Below are 14,589 nucleotides of genomic sequence, written 5' to 3'. Positions count from 1 at the left end.
ACCGGGTCACAAGCTGGATTTCACGCTGTAATGCTGTCTGTCAAGTGCTGCGTCAGAGCCACTGTTGCAGAATTGCCGACTGACTAGCTAAAGGAAGTGAACCACGTCTCTCAGACTTTGCATTTAGGTAGGGAATTGTCTTTAGAAGATGTTAAAACGTTTATTTAGCTGACTCACCTCAGACTGGAGCCCGCCGTGGTGGGGGAGCAGAGTCGGTGGGCTGCATCTAAATCGCGGAAGAGCCATGGTGGGCAGCCTCCCTCTTCAAACGGAGGCGTGCAGAATCGCGGGTAAAATGCCCACAGAGTCACCGCAAGCATACTACACTACACCAACTCACTAATACTAAGACGATATGGATCACTAAACCCGAAATACTTTCCCAATTACACTAACAGCCAAACACTAACTAAACTACAATATACAACAGCCAAGCTAACACTAAATAAGTATTTATAACACTAAAAGATATGCTAAGACTAGGATATGCTAATGCTATATGCTAATGCTGAACTACCGCTGACCTCCTACACTCGCTTGCAAATCCAACTCCAACGCGCCACAGGGCGTGGCCGAGACTCTCGTTGCTTTTATAACTTTGGCACGGAGCTGCTACGTAGTACTCTACTGGTTTACGTAGTACTTTACTCTTTAGCCATTGGCTAAAATTTATTCAAAATGACTCAAATTCTATGTTTTCAGCTGAAGGTGGCGCATTACTGTGGTTTTTAGACAGAATTTTTAATTTTTAAAGAAAATGCACCAAAATGCTAAAATAAAGAATGCACACATTTAAAACACTATTAGACACTCATTTATACAGTTCATCAGCAAAAAAAAGTTAATTTAGACGTTACTTGCTCTTTAAATATCTTTTTCCACACGCTGGTTTATTATTTTATTTTGGCAATATTGTAAGATGTTTACTAATGGGTGCACACATTTAGTAATTTATCTTATACATAGTTTATTTGATTAACTATTTTCATTTGTATTCCTGAGATTGGATGAACTGGCAGAGCGAGAGGACACGCCCAGTGTAACTCCAGGCAGGAAGTGGAACATTCCATCTGGCTCCTGGAAGCAGGGAGCTTGATAATGAAGAAACCAGAAACCAGACGTTCTAAAGCTCTATTGAGTTTACCAGATTTTGTTAGGATGTATTAGTTAAAGTTTTTTTTGTGGTATTTGTACTTTGTTGACTTAGTTTCCTAGGTTTATTTACTGTTTGTCTTAGTGTTTCCCTTGTCTCTCCCCTCCTCGTTGTCTGTAGGCTAGCCTGTGTGTATAAATTCCCTTGTGTGTCTCAGCTTTGGGCAGTCTTGCTTGCTACTTTTAGTTAAGGTTATTTTTGTGGCCATTTTTTCCTTTGGGCCCGTTTTTGTTTTGATTTTGTTTAATTCTTTATGAAATAAATGGAGAAGATATTCTTTTTATACCATTGTCCTGGAGTTTTACTGCTCGGTCCCTGACATGCTACTTGTAGCTTATGCAAATTATTTTCACTTGTACTGGACCAAATAATAGATGCTTGATCTACACAAGAAAGTACTAATGATTGAACAAGGCATTTAAATAAGTATTGTGGTATATATTTGCAACTAAATTTAATTATGCCCATACCTCTCCCCATTTTCTGTAAAACATAATTAATCTGGCTTGTCCATGATAACTTACAATCAACTATTACTCCCAGTAATTTTACTTCTTCTAGTTGTTCCATTACGTTGTTACTCAGAGTTAAATGTAACTTTGGCATCGTCTGTTAAGCATGTTTGGAGCCAACTACCATGCATTTAGTTTTTCTTGCATTAATCACTAGTTTGTTAGCAGTTATCTGTCACACTTGCCGGCGAATGAAGCGGAGAATAGGTGAGGATCCAAAACGGGGAGAGGAAGACAGGCAGACGGGTAGGAACGTTTAACAATCATTTATTTGGAGATACGCTGGACAGTGAAACAATGATCCGACACGAGACACAGAACAGAAGGGGTCCAAATACACGAGGGCCGGTAGCTAAATTAATTGGGAAATGAGAGGCAGGTGGGAGCAATCAACGGAGACACAAGGCAGAACCAAACGGGGAGACAGGACAGGGTGTGACATTATCCACTGCTCGACTGTTCTTAACTCTTTATTTAATATTTCATTCAATGCACTCTCCGTATGTGCTGAAGCTAAAACAGTAATGTCATCTGCATATACTGCTGTAGCATCGACATAAATATACTGTAGTTGCATGTTGCAGCCCCCCCGGAAAATCATTAAAAAAAATAGAAAGCAAAAGAGGTCCCAAACAACTTCCCTGTGGAACACCACATTCCATCTGACCTTTTTCAGAAAAACTGCCATTGAAATAAAATTTATAATCTCTTTTAGTAAGATAACTTTTAGTCCAGTTGAGGGCAGATGTATGATATCCATAGTGTTTAAGTTGTTGTGATAAAATATCATGATCTAAAACATCAAAAGCCGCACTTAAATCAAGAAATATAGAACCAGTTAGCTTATTATTATCGATATTCTCTAAGCAATAATCAGTTATTTGAATAAGTGCAGTAGTGGTTCATTCAACCTTTTTATCGCATCTTTGAAAGTCAGAATCAGGGTAGCGGAATGAATCAGTCCATGTCTCACCTGAGCCCTCTTTAGCTTACTCCTTATTTCGCAGAAGCCAGCTCGTTTTTCGCCATTTCACTGGTAAGATCTGGAAACATCTTCAGCTTCATACCACGCAGTTGGAAAACACGTTCTTCTCTGGCCATCTTTATAATCTCCTCCTTTGTTGTAAGCCTCCACAGCCGCACCATCATCGCTCTTCCTACTGCGTCCCTCCTAGGTCCAATCCAGTGCACCATCTCCACTTCTGGCTCCCGCATAAGTTTTCCTCTGAACAATTCTTTAAAGAGGGTGTCCATATAAGTAGTCAGGTTAGTTTTTCCAATGTCACCAGACAATCTGAACACATGAAGGTTGTATTTGCAGCTCTGTATTTCAAGCTGCTCCATCCTCTCTCTCAGCTCGGCATTGGATTTATTCAGCGTAGCATTCTCCGACTCCAGCTTTGACATCCGACTGTCCAGTTTAGGTCAAATCTCCTCCACATCACCCAGTCTTCTCACACAAGTAGAAATATCATCCATAATCACGTTCAGTTTATTAATCACAATGCTGATCTCTTCCTTTATGACAGAGCGTATCAACTACGATATTTCTTTTCTGTCACCATGCGCACCTGCCATTTCTCCTTGTCCCACGTACTGAAGCTCGTCGTCGTTATCGTTTTGTTTGCATTATTGCTTCATTGCTTCACCTTCTTGGGGGTATAGTACTGCCAACTGTCACATATGTTGATTTCACCAACTAAAAACCATTTATTTCAGTCCAGCACAAGCCCCCACATTGCGGCTCTAAAAATTGGTCTCAACCCGAAAGTACCAAAAATTGCATATGGGATTAGATTTGTGCCAATAGGATCAAGAAAAACACTTTGGAGAGCAAACAAATTTTAAGACATTGAGAGAAAAAAAATTGGTTTCAAAAGAAAAACTTACGATCTGAATCAGATTCTTAAAATGATCAAGAAAATCACTTTGACAGTCAAACAAAAATTAAGAAATTGACAGAACAAAAATATTGACTAAAGGAAAAAACATGTTTCAAAAGTAAAACTTACTATCTGAATCAACTTCTTAAAATGAGTAACAAAGTATGTTTCCTTTTTCTGTTTGCCTCTATGTGTTTTTGTTATCAATTTCCTTAGTTTCGTTCTCGCTGCTCAGAGCTTTGCTCTCACTACCAGATTTGCACTTACACTGTCTGGCTTTCTCCTTTGCAATCCCTGAGTTTTTGGTTGCAATTCTGACACAACCCTTTCGGGTGGGCGGGACTTCTGAGAAGTCCTCTCCCATAGGACAGTGGTTTCTCTTGAGTGACAGTTCAGTGACCTGGAAGTGATGTAGCCTCCAAGACATTTTTTTCCCACCTGGTCAACAACATGAATTTTGAGCCCCAAACCGGTTATTTCTGCTGTCTGTGGTGTACTGAGGATCTAAAGTGAGTATTGATAATATATTTTATCTTTTCTTAGTTAATCTGTAAGTTAAGCCACTTTTTAAGTTGGTTTTAACCAGACGCTAGCTAGCTGCTAAGCAAGCCATTGTGCTAGCCTCAGGACAATGGTCTACTGTTCCAGAGAGACGTATTAAAAACTCATCTTAACATATTCATTACTGGTTTCATGGAATTAATTATTGCAGTTTATGTTAATAAGTTTGCTAATTTTTCAGGAACCTGTGGAACATCAGACTGTGCAGCTACTGGAGCTAACCTGTGTACTGCTAACTTGCTACAGAGGAAGCAGCAGAAAGCTGAGCTAACAGGCTGTTTTGCAGGTAAATACTCTTTTAGTGGAACTGCAGGATTTTTATGGTATAACTCAGAATCTACATGAGCTATTGTGGGAAGACTTTTAAACTACATTTACATACAGATACATGTATTTTTTATTCCATGTTACTTGGACGGGCTAAACAAGTTCATAGTTCTGCCTGCTCCTTTTTCAGTGAAACGAATGGATTTTATGATGTAACTCTGACTGAATAATTATCTAAGTGAGTGTGTTTGATAATACATTTCTTTCCAGTATACAGATCTGACATTTTTTTGTCAGAACAAGACAAATCAGATTCAATGTGCTTTCTGTCACGTGCTCTGTATTCTCCATCAAAAGAATGTTATCCAGGACAGATAATCAGTAATGAGTTAAATACATGCTTTTAATTAATTTTTACATAAAATCTATATTTTTGTCTAAAAGCTATTTTTTATTTATTTATTCTTTCTTTTTAGATTGAAAACTACTGCATTGCACTACAATGGAAGTGCTACACGGCCACATGCATCAACTGCAGCTGGTGAGCTAAGACACACCATAGTGTACACAAAGTACACTGCAGACAAGGGATGTAAGAAAATATCAATATGACAATATATCGCGATATATTTTCCTGAGATATTACATCCATTTTCAAAAGTAGTGTATCTAATTTTTGGAAGAATTTACATGCAAACATTTGTGTATTTTCTTTGTTTTTGGTGCACTTTAAATGTCGCCCGCTAGTTGGCAGCAGTGTGCATTGGGTTTTGTTTCCACCATTGAAATTTAAATCTCGCTATTATGGTTCAGATAACTCATGTTATATATGTTATGTATCAGTTTGGACTGTTTATTGAATATTTCTACAATAAATTCAGTCAAAAATACACAGCCCTACTGCAGACCAATGTCACCTCATGTAGTTCATATGCTGTATAATAAACCCACAGTGATGGTTATGGATAAATATCTGTACTAATGGTAATCTTTTTCCATTGTTTCCAGTTGACAAGCATATGGACCTATTGTTCGAGTCGGTGGTGGTGGATGCTCTATCATATCAGGAGTCTGACTAAGTACCTGTGCCTGAACCTCTCTGTGTCTAGTTCAAAAGACCTGAAAGACCTGCTGTAAGCAAGCACAGGTTAAGATTTTAAAAGAACCCGTAAGGTGAGCAACACAACACAATATAAATCTTTATTATTATTGTACGCTGTACAGCTAGAGTAAACTTGCATGCTCAGAAGCCACGTATGATTACATCGCCTACAGGTTGCCTGATGCTGAACTTCGGGCAGCTGCTTGTACTCCCGTGGAACAACCGCCTGTGGGAGGAGTCGTTGTGTTGCTGTTAGGAGTTTGGGTCGGAGTCCTGGGTTTGTGTTCCCTTTAATCTCTTCCTTAGCCTTGCTAGTCACCATTGCAGAGCACCATGGAGAGGCTTACCTGAAAACTCTTCTCATGGGGCAGGCACATCCTCACACACCTGTAACCCCATCCTTGAATAAAAGCTGGTAGCTGGTCACTCATCAGTGTTTTAACCCATATCTAGCCCATGACTCTGCCGTTTTTCAAACTTACGTTCTCATTTTCTATGCAGATCTATGGGAATTCTTTCCTTGAAGCTCCTGATCACACAACTATACTGGCAGTCGGCTTACCCACTACCTTCTGCTCACCCGCTTGCAACTCATGCTGTCATTCTCCCAGACTTCTGGTTGTTTCTCCACCATTCTGCTGTCTCCCATCTGCTTTACAACTTCAGACCGTAAGTACCTAAACTTTTCCTTTTGTAAGTCTCTCTTTAGTCATTACTAACACTCAATTTTACCTCAGGGCCTTCTGATCTTTAAACACTAAAACCTGTGGCTGCATCTCTGTGGCATTTCTCAGTCTCTGTAAGCTACCTGCACAGTCTAAGAATAACCTGACCTGTTTCCTCTTACTAACCTCTGCTCTTCCTCGCAGAAGCTTCTGGTTCCTGATCTCCAGCTGTTACCTCTTCAGTCATCCGTCAAACATTTTAATAAACTGTTTTTAGCTCATTTGTCTCCTGAGTTTCTCTGCATGAAGGTCAGGTTGTTGCAAAAATCATGACATTAGCAATTATTTTTGCACCACTCTGTTAAAACAGCTGATATTAATTTCAAGTGTATCTTTAAAAATACATTGAATGTCAAAGTGAATGAAAGGCATCCATTCAGCTTTCGGTGTTTAATGCAGGATTTTATGGACAGGCACCATAACAGGAAATTTAGATTGAGATTTATTTACTAAATCAGGTAAACCATAATAAAATACTAATGTTTAAAGTCCAGAGGAGGGAGGAAGGCTTTATTGCAGGGGTATTCAATTCTAGTCCTGGATGGCTGGTATCCAGCACGTTTTAGTTGTTTCCCTGCTCCAACACACTTGAATCAGTGGTTGAATAACCTGTGCAGCAGCTCTTCAGAACCCTGTTAATTATCTGCTGACTGAAATCAGGTGTGTTGAAACAGAGTTAAAACTAAAACGTGCTGGAAACCGGCCCTCCAGGCCCAGAAGTAAATACCCCTGCTTTATAGGCACAGAAAACTCCCATCAGGATCCTGGAGACGGCACAAGGAGATGACAACATGAGTGTGCCCTCCCAGATCACACCAACACCACCTGACCACATGGAGGCATGTGTCTGTAAGAAAGAAAAACTGGTGATGTATGAGATCTAAACAAAATCTACGAACAAAATCAATTTTACAGTTGTTTAACCTGCTGAGCATCGCCTCCCCAAAGAGCAGCACAAAGGTGCAACTGGCTCAGAACCAGGGTGCTCCGTTATGCAGGTGGTCACCTCCTCCTGCTGACACCCGAGGATTACCTACAACAAAGGGAAAACTGATATAAGAAAATGATTAAATCAGAGCTAAAAGTTTAATTTTAGGCCCTGTCCACACGTAGCCGGGGATCTGCCAAAACGTAGATATTTTCCTACGTTTTGGCCTGTCATCCACACGAAAACGGAGTTTTTTCACACGAAAACGGATCTTTTTAAAAACTCCGGCCAAAGTGAAGATCTGCGTTTTCTCCGTTTTGGGTGTCTGCGTGTGGACGGACAAAACCGGAGTTTTAAGGTCCGCAACGTCACTTTCCATGACAAAAAAATGCTGACATCACGTGTGCGACCTGTGTTTACACTAGCCGACATCACGGAAGCTTTCAGAGCTGCGCTCTGTCACTACCCGATCCATCAATCGTCCAAGCGCTTTCTGCTTGTTTGTTTTTTCAAGCGGAATTACTGCTCCTTGCGGAAGACCATAGACGAAGGACGAGGTTAAGAATGGGGGAAGTACTGCCGCCTACAGGTCTGGCATGTCCATAACAACGTATTTATCCGGGTACGTGTGGACAGAGTTTGTTTTTAAAACGCGGTGGTGTGGATGCAAGTTTTTGGAGGGGCGGATATTCGTTTTCAAAAAACCCCGGCTACGTGTGGACTAGGCCTTAGTGTGACGTTTGAGATTGTGGGAAATAAATGTGGACATTATGATTTTCTATTGTGGGGTCAGTACTTTGGGCATTTCTCTGCAGCAACATTTTGTCTGGCTGACAATGAAGTAGAAAAGTCACCAGTTGAGGCAGAGTTAGACTATATTACTCCAGCTAAGCTAAATGTAGCTAAACTAGACAGACACTAGTCACCAGACTATGGTTACTATAGATTTACTAGAGAGTTACATCATATAATCCATTCGTTTCACTGAAAAAGGAGCAGGCAGAACTATGAACTTGTTTAGCCCGTCCAAGTAACATGGAATAAAAAATACATTTATCTGTATGTAAATGTAGTTTAAATGTCTTCCCACAGTAGCTCATGTAGATTCTGAGTTATACCATAAAAATCCTGCAGTTCCACTAAAAGAGTATTTACCTGCAAAACAGCCTGTTAGCTCAGCTTTCTGCTGCTTCCTCTGTAGCAAGTTAGCAGTACACAGGTTAGCTCTAATAGCTGCAAAGTCTCTGATGTTCCACAGGTTCCTGAAAAATTAGCAAACTTATTAACATAAATTGCAATAATTTATTCCATGAAACCAGTAATGAATATGTTAAGATGAGTTTTTAATACGTCTCTCTGGAACAATAGACCATTGTCCTGAGGCTAGCACAATGGCTTGCTTAGCAGCTAGCTAGTGAGCTAACGTCTGGTTAAAACCAACTTAAAAAGTGGTTTAACTTACAGATTAACTAAGAAAAGATAAAATATATTATCAATACTCACTTTAGATCCTCAGTAGACACCACAGACAGCAGAAATAACCTGTTTGGGGCTCAAAATTCATGTTGTTGACCAGGTGGAAAAAAAAATGTCTTGGAGGCTACATCACTTCCAGGTCACTGAACTGTCACTCAAGAGACACCACTGTTCTATGGGAGAGGACTTCTCAGAAGTCCCGCCCACCCGAAAGGGTTGTGTCAGAATTGCAACCAAAAACTCAGGGATTGCAAAGGAGAAAGCCAGACAGTGTAAGTGCAAATCTGGTAGTGAGAGCAAAGCTCTGAGCAGCGAGAACGAAACTAAGGAAATTGATAACAAAAACACATAGAGGCAAACAGAAAAAGGAGACATACTTTGTTACTCATTTTAAGAAGTTGATTCAGATAGTAAGTTTTACTTTTGAAACATGTTTTTTTCTCTCAATGTCTTAAAATTTGTTTGCTCTCCAAAGTGTTTTTCTTGATCCTATTGGCACAAATCTAATCCCATAGATGTGGCTTCACAAATGCTTTGCTGCATTCCTCGGTTGTAACGAGTGGTTACTTCAGTCAAAGTTGCTCTTCTATCAGCTTGAATCAGTCAGCCCATTCTCCTCTGACCTCTAGCATCAACAAGGCATTTTCGCCCACAGGACTGCCGCATACTGGATGTTTTTCCCTTTTCACACCATTCTTTGCAAACCCTAGAAATGGTTGTGCGTGAAAATCCCAGTAACTGAGCAGATTGTGAAATACTCAGACCGGCCCGTCTGGCACCAACAACCATGCCACGCTGAAAATAGCTTAAATCAGCTTTATTTCTCATTCTGACCTTCAGTTAGTTCAGGAGATTGTCTTGACCAGGATCACACCCCTAAATGCACTGAAGCAACTGTCATGTGATTGGTTGATTAGATAATTGCATTAAGGAGAAGTTGAACAGGTGTTCCTAATAATCCTTTAGGTGAGTGTATAAAAATCTCATTTACTGATCTGTAGATCCTCCACTAGGGTGCAGTATGCATGTGCAGCACAGGTTGGTGTTGAGTTACAGTGGCATAATTTGATAAGTACAACTCCACAGCAATGACACACACACACACACACACACACACACACACACACACACACACACAGTCATTTACATTTTTTTCAACATGTGTGTTTTAAACAGGAAAAACATTACTGTGTTTTGATGTACCCGGCTGGTCTGATGACAGGACGTGTTAAAAAAAAATTGCGCGGACTTTTGTTTTCTGTTGATCTCGTGATTTCGGCAAATTCATGTAAAAAACATCGCTTCATCCAGGTTAAAAACACATTGTAATGCGCCTTACTGATATTTGTACCGAGTCAAATACTAGCTAATTCGTTTCTGTAATGCCTTACATTGCTGCGTTACAGCAAAAAGTAATGCATTACAGTAATTAATTATTTATGTAACGCATCACTTCCAACTCTGACTATTAGTAATTTGCTGAAATTAAGTGGGTCGTCTCATCTGATCTGACGTTGTAGTCGGATGAGCCCTGAGGACCTGACTGGTAGCTCCAAAACACCTCGGTCAGAAGGGTGGGGAGGCTCACCAAGAACTCTGGTCTAGCGCGGTCTGAGTATCCGACAGCCGCCCAGCCGACACGGTCCTCCCCGAGTTCTAAAACAGCCCGGTCAGGTCGGCTTGGCTCTGCTCGTCTAGATCCACACATACCAGAAAGTTTCGGTAAAATTTCCCTTAAGTTAGACAGTGGAAACGTAACCAAAATTTTAATGGTTTTAGCCAAGTTACTCTTAGCAAACGTTACCCTCCATTAAATAACATTCGAGTTTGCTAGCTTGACAGGGAAGCTATTGTGCAAGACAGAGGGAGGAGGGGTACACTCTTTAGCTTCACCAAAAACAATTTCACCACTTCTATGTAAAAAATAAAAATAAACTTACCTTGAATACAACGCAAAGAGCTAATTCCCTGACCGTGTCCACCGACATTGAGCTGTTGAGGGTCTGACCTCATGAGGAAATTACTATGCAGTGATTTTCTCCAAAATGACTGTGCTTAAATTGCTTTGAAAAGCAAATAATCACATCAGCGCCAAGAAACTTCATTTCCCATGATGCTTTGCACACGGAAGCATTGGGATGATGTCACCGCCTAATACCAGAAACACGTTCTGCGCATGTGCGGGAGGCCGTGGAGCTTTCCCGCGAATTAAGACCATAAATCTTCAGCAAAGACAAAGAAACCTCGTTCTTTTGCCCAGGATACCTGGCGGTAAGGACACGCTTGTCGAACGCTCCGACTCCCTTGAGCACGCGGAAGCTCTAAGTGCCCAAGTTGAGCCACGCAACCGCTGGAACACCACTCCAACTCCATCGGGACCTGACTGGGAACGAGCGGAGCTCCATCCAGCTCTCAGAGACGCTGTAAGTTGTCAAACTCAGCCCAAAAGAAACTTCGTTCTCTTTGTGTCCAGCCCGTTGGAGAAACACTCGTGGGGCCAAAACAGCGGAGAAAGCATCAAACCGACGGACGACGCCAAACTGCGGAGAAACACGGAGAAACACGGAGAACCGTCAAATCAAACAGCGGGGGACGCCTTGCTGTTCTGGTGATCAGAAAACTCATTTCTCTCTCTCCTTTTCTTCTCCCGTTTCCTCTATAGTCCAGAATAAGCAATAAAACCGCGCTATTGCTTAAAAAGTAGCTTCGTGTTTTCCTCTTTCGTTCCCAAACACGTCCGTCGGGTCATTTTGAAAGAATAAACTGCTTATTAATCATTGTTTGGTATCTTTAAATGTTTCGGCCATGGCCAGGCTGATAAACTAAAAGATATTAACTTGTGATTAATCTTTTGTTGTTTCATGATCCTTTGAAATGTTTTGAGTGATTTAAGGTTAAGTTACTACTGATTCTAAGTGCTTTGGAAGTTAAAGTGCAAGTTGCCACCCACACTTTAGCCAGACAAAGGGGTCAGCCATCTTGTATTCAAGACTCCATTTTAGAAACACGCACACACATACATACACAAAACACCTTGAACATTATTTTGAATATACATCCTTTTATTATATCACATGGTTATTGTTCATTTATGCCACTGTTTATTCATTTGACAAATTGTTAATTAAACGTTATAAAATTCAGATTTTCGTCTCCAGTAGCTTTGTTGTGTCGAAGAGAAGTCTCTGCTCCGAGGATTCTACGAACTTCAAGAAAGACTGATAAGAGTTTTGGATTCAATTTTTCCCCGGTTGAAGGGGAATGGTGCCCCGTATATCTAAGAATATCTTAATTAATTAATAAATCAGTAAATATTCCCATATTTACAGAATTTATTGAAGAATCCAAAAGTAAGTTAAAGATTACAAATTATTCGCTCCTAATAACCCCAACATTAATTGGTGCAGCCGTGTGAGGCTTGGATACACAGAGATTTCTATCCGGCACAAACAAACAAATAAATCCAAAGAGCTTGAATTATAAATAATCAGTTGTTCAGCCTTGAACCAGCAACAGAGTGGTGCTGATTTCGCTGAGCAGGAAGCTGCATCGAACTCTCACCAGTAACTCAGTGCTTCTTTAAAGGTGCAACGTGTAATTAATTCTGGTTAACCTTTTAGGTTAAAATTCAGTTCCTCATTAAAGGTGCAGCATGTAAGTGATTCTGACTAACCCTTTTAGGCTAAAATTAACTGCTAATTTAGCGACTTTAACTCACAGTGGCTATTATAACTAACTGAAACCTTCACTCAAAGACTGATAACACCCTGTTTGCTAATATTCTGAAGGAATAATAGCACATTTAACACTGCAAGTGTTGTAAGACGTTGCTACGGCAACGCACCAGCTTTTGCTAAAATACTGAAAGGAATAGTATTTTAAGCGTCAGTCACGGCATTTCGTGCAATCTTAAAACGCTAAAACCTGTGCGCACAAAGGTTAATTTAGTGTTTTCTGCTACAAAGCTAGCAGTTGCTGCCAAAAGGTGCAGTTTTGAGCTATCTGCAGTAGCTCTACTAGGCTATTTTGGTTCGGTTGTTAGAATGGAGGATCAGAGTAGTGAACTGACCAACTCCCAGCAACCAGGTGGTGCTGCGGCCCACGAATGTGAACCTGGCCTACTTTCTGGACAAATATTGTCCAAACTGGTCGCGGTTGCTCGAGAACCCGACTACCCTTCTAGGGATTTCACTGAAGAACAGCGTAGCGACGAGCTAGAAGCTGTAATTGATCAAATAGAAAACCCGGATGGTACAAAACCAATCCAGGTTCACTTAGCTAATTTAGCCTTGATCCTCTATCAGAGAGAACTCCAACATGATCGAGAGATCATGAAGCTCCAGAGCATGCTAGCTGAAAGGCAGCAAAATGGAAGGCAGAAGGATGACGAGGAGGAAGACAGCACCGATTCTGGGGAAGATGGGAAGGAGACCCTGCCCCCTTCTGCTGATGACAACAGACAGTGGGAAGGGGAGAAACACCATGACTCTCTGGACGGACGCACGCCGCAGGGGAGAGATGAAGCTTATCTGTCCCAACCTGCGGCCCCGTTCCCTACACACACTATAGGGCATTCAGGACCACCTAGGGGCCGAGGGCAGTTCGCCCTCGAACCCCAGGTTGGACCACCACCCTCATCTTCACGGCCTTCTCAATCAGTGAGAAGCCGACCAGCCGAGCGGCACCTCTATTTAGACCGCTCCCCCAGTCCACAAAGGGTGCAAGGTGCCAGCTGGGGTTATGCACCCCAACCTGCACCTCAACCATCCACCCATCCTAGCTACTCCGGTATTCGGCATGCCGATAACCAGCTGCAGGACAAAGCATCCTACGCCAGTCCGTACCCGGACAGAGCGTATTACGCAGAAGCCCCAGTTGAAAGACGCAGGCTGCACTACGCAGACGTGCCCCGGGAGGAGGACCTCCCAGGACACCCACGTGACGTGCCAGCAGCCCGCCACAACATGCCGGACCCCGATTTGGGCCCCAGGAGTCAACATTGGGAGTCCAGAGCACACCAGCGATATCCAGCGCACTCTGAGACAGACCGTTGGTCAGAGTCAGAGGATGACGCGCCGTACCGTGAGTCAGGGCTCCGTGTACGTCAAATTGAATCGCTAGCTAAAGACATAGAACGCTTTGATCCTAACACCAATGAATCCAATGTCGACGATTATCTCAGAGAGATAGAACGTTGTCTGCTTGATCTTCCAGCACCCTCTTCAAGGGAAAAGCTCAAGCTAATTTGGAAAACCACATCTAGAACGGTGCACGGTTTCATGGAAACTCTACCACCTGACATTCGAGATCGGTACTCCTCGCTCTGCCGAGCGTTGAGGGATGAATACGCCACGTATGCAGACTCTGCGTCAGCTACAATGGGGGCCTTCTCCATCAAACACGGGAGGAACGAACCCCCCAGAGAGTATTATCGCAGACTCAAAAGTGCTTATTTCCAAGGTCGAAACGGCCCTGGGCTCGAGGAAGACCCTGCCTTCAGATCCCTGTTCATTCACAACCTGCACGAGTGTGTTCGCTCCGAAGTCTCAATGTATTGTCGGATGAAAAAACTGACAACTCAGGAGATTAGGAGGTATGCCCAACAGGCCTGGGAAGCAGGCGGAAAGCCCCAAAAGCCTGACGCACATCACCGCGTCATGCACCTAGCTCCCGACGCCGAGCCGCGTTTGGAGCTCGAAGGCACAGAAGCTCCACCCACTAAGCCAAAATCTGCTAAACCTAGACCTGCTAAACCGCGAGAGCAGTCCCAATCTCCTCAACAGGGGAAGGGGGGTGCTGATTGGCCGCCTAAGTCTGGACAATCAGACAGGAAGTGGCCCAACCAAAACCAACGGCAGGCAGGTCGGAACAGTGGAAGGTTTAAGGAGCGCCGCCAACAGGTAAGTCCCGAACGCGAGTCCGTGAATGAGTTCCTGACCAAAGCCGACCTCCAGGAAATGTTTCAGCAGTTCCTAGCTAAAC

The 14,589-nt window shown here is 42.3% G+C and overlaps 1 long non-coding RNA gene across 6 annotated transcripts in view; it reads left to right on the top strand.

The window, feature by feature from the left end:
• Window positions 1–1,916: 1,916 nt before the first annotated feature.
• Window positions 1,917–14,589, top strand: part of LOC107372796 (uncharacterized) — a 167,138-nt gene continuing 154,465 nt past the window's right edge. The window contains exons 1-6 of one of the 6 annotated variants that reach the window (XR_008563475.2): window positions 1,917–4,395; window positions 4,853–4,917; window positions 5,385–5,549; window positions 5,652–5,755; window positions 5,980–6,147; window positions 6,348–6,424. This is a non-coding gene — a long non-coding RNA (uncharacterized lncRNA). Of the gene's footprint in view, window positions 4,396–4,852; window positions 4,918–5,384; window positions 5,550–5,651; window positions 6,425–14,589 lie in introns of those variants that run through there. The other 5 variants (XR_008563468.2, XR_008563467.2, XR_008563469.2 and 2 more) reach the window with 5 other exon arrangements.

Source organism: Nothobranchius furzeri, chromosome 18 (genome assembly GCF_043380555.1).
Source record: "Nothobranchius furzeri strain GRZ-AD chromosome 18, NfurGRZ-RIMD1, whole genome shotgun sequence".
Lineage (NCBI taxonomy): Eukaryota > Metazoa > Chordata > Actinopteri > Cyprinodontiformes > Nothobranchiidae > Nothobranchius > Nothobranchius furzeri.
Note: the sequence above shows the minus strand (reverse complement) of the source record. Positions and strands in the feature narration are given on the sequence as shown.